This window comes from Sarcophilus harrisii, chromosome X (assembly GCF_902635505.1).
Source record: "Sarcophilus harrisii chromosome X, mSarHar1.11, whole genome shotgun sequence".
In the NCBI taxonomy this organism is placed as follows: Eukaryota; Metazoa; Chordata; class Mammalia; order Dasyuromorphia; family Dasyuridae; genus Sarcophilus; species Sarcophilus harrisii.
In genome coordinates this window covers 14,055,972-14,058,023 of record NC_045432.1, presented here as the reverse complement: position 1 = coordinate 14,058,023, position 2,052 = coordinate 14,055,972, and the positions used below count along the sequence as shown (strand labels likewise).

The 2,052-nt window shown below is 36.5% G+C and overlaps 1 non-coding gene across 1 annotated transcript; it reads left to right on the top strand.

The window, feature by feature from the left end:
- Positions 1-1,365: 1,365 nt before the first annotated feature.
- On the top strand, positions 1,366-1,472 carry LOC111721641. Its single transcript, XR_002770734.1, has one exon. It is a non-coding gene; the product is annotated as a U6 spliceosomal RNA (small nuclear RNA).
- Positions 1,473-2,052: the final 580 nt, after the last annotated feature.

Genomic DNA, 2,052 nt, shown 5'->3' with positions numbered 1-2,052 from the left:
TCTGACTTTATGACTCCATATGGGGTATTCTTGGCAAAGATTGGAGTGGTTTGCCTCCAGCTCATTTTACAGATGAAGAAACTGAGGCAAATAGGGTTAAAGACTTGGTCAGGGTCACATAGCTAATGTCTAGATCAAGTTTGAACTCAGGTCCTCCTGACTTCAGGACTTGTGTTCTATTCACTACTCTGCCCCTAGGCCAGTTCACTTTTGGAGGACAACTTTGTCTTTGACTTGTATCTTAAAGAGAGGCGTGAAACTGTTGAGTCAGATTTACTTCACCTTGCTCCTCCTTCAGCTCTGCTTTGGTGGAAGGAACATAGGATTTCGAGTCTAGTGACATGGATTCAAACTTCAGCCCTGTTTTTTTATTAGCCATGAAATTGTGGCCAAGTCAGTTCACCAGAGAAGCCCTCCATTTCTCAATTGTTAAACTGAGGGAGCTGGATTAGTAGAGTGCTCAATATTTCTCTATTTGTTCTTTAGCTGTGCTAATCCTCCAACTTCTACATTGATTATTCAGAGGAAGTAAGTGCTGTATCATGCCCTATGTCCATATAGCACATTGCATACCTACTCAGAAATGGGGACCCTGTCACCCATATTTTGGGAGACTTAGATACAAACTACACCCTAAGTTTAATGTGACATTCTCTGCTCTAGCTTTCTTTTCATTTCTCCTCACTGTCTTGCCTAATGGAATCTAGTCTCATCACTTTACTCCATGGGCAGACAGACTTTTCCATTTGAGAGTAAATCACATCTTAAGAAATAATCAGCAGGAAATTTCAGAGAGACATGGAGAGATCTACATGAACTGATGCATAGTGAAATGAGCAGAACCAGGAGATCATTATACACAACAGCAACAAGTCTATATGATGATCAATTCTGACAGATGTGGCTCTCTTAAACATTGAGATGATTCAAACCAGTTCCACTTGTGCAGTGATGAAGAGAGCCATCTACACCCAGAGAGAGGACCATGGGAACTGAGTGTGGACCACAACATAGCATTCTCACTCTCTCTGTCATTATTTGCTTGCATTTTGTTTTTTTTCTCAGTTTTTCTTTTTCTTCCTTCTTGATTTGATTTTTCTTGCACAACCAAATAACTATATAAATATGTATACACATATTGGATCCAACATATATTTCAACATATTTAACATGTATTGGACTACCTGCCAGATGGGGAGGGGGTGGCGGGAAGAAGGGGAAAATTTGCAACAAAAGGTTATGTAAGGGTAAATGTTGGAAAAATTACCCATGCATATGCTTTGTAAATAAAAAGTTTTAATAAAAAATAAACATTTTCAAGGTAAAAAAAAGAAAGAGAGTAAATCACATCAATAGAAGGTGTGGATGCTTGTTTTGTCAGCATATATACTAAAATTGAAACAATACAAAGAAGATTAGCTTGGCCCCTGCACAAGGATGACAAACAAATTCGTGAAGTGGTCCATATTTTGGGGAAAGGAAAGGAGAACATTGCAGGAGAATTTGGAAAAGGAAACACAGAAATTATTTGAATAAAACTCCTTACAAAATAGATTTGACAAAATAGTAAAGAAAATAACACCTTGAAAAACAGAATTTGTGAAATAGAAAAACAAATCCATTGAGCATAACAACTCATTTAAAAATTCAACTGGCCAAATATGAGCTTAAAAGGATGACTGAAATTAATTCAGAAAATAATTCGCTAAAAATTAGAATTGAAAAAAAATGCAAATGAGTGATTCAATAAGACATCAAGAATCAGTCAAACAAAACAAAAAAAATGAAAAAATAGAAGAAAATGTAAAATACCTCATTGGAGAAAACAGCTGACTTGGGAAAATAGATCCAGGAGAGACAATTTAAGGATTATTGGACTTCCTAAAAATCATGATGAAAAAAGAGCCTAGACATCATCTTCCAGGAAATCATCAAGGAAAACTGCCCTGATGTCTTAGAATCAGTGAAAGAATTCACTGATCACCTTCTGAGACCCCAAAATGAAAACTACAAGGAATATGACAGCTAAATTTCCGAATTATTGGATCAAGG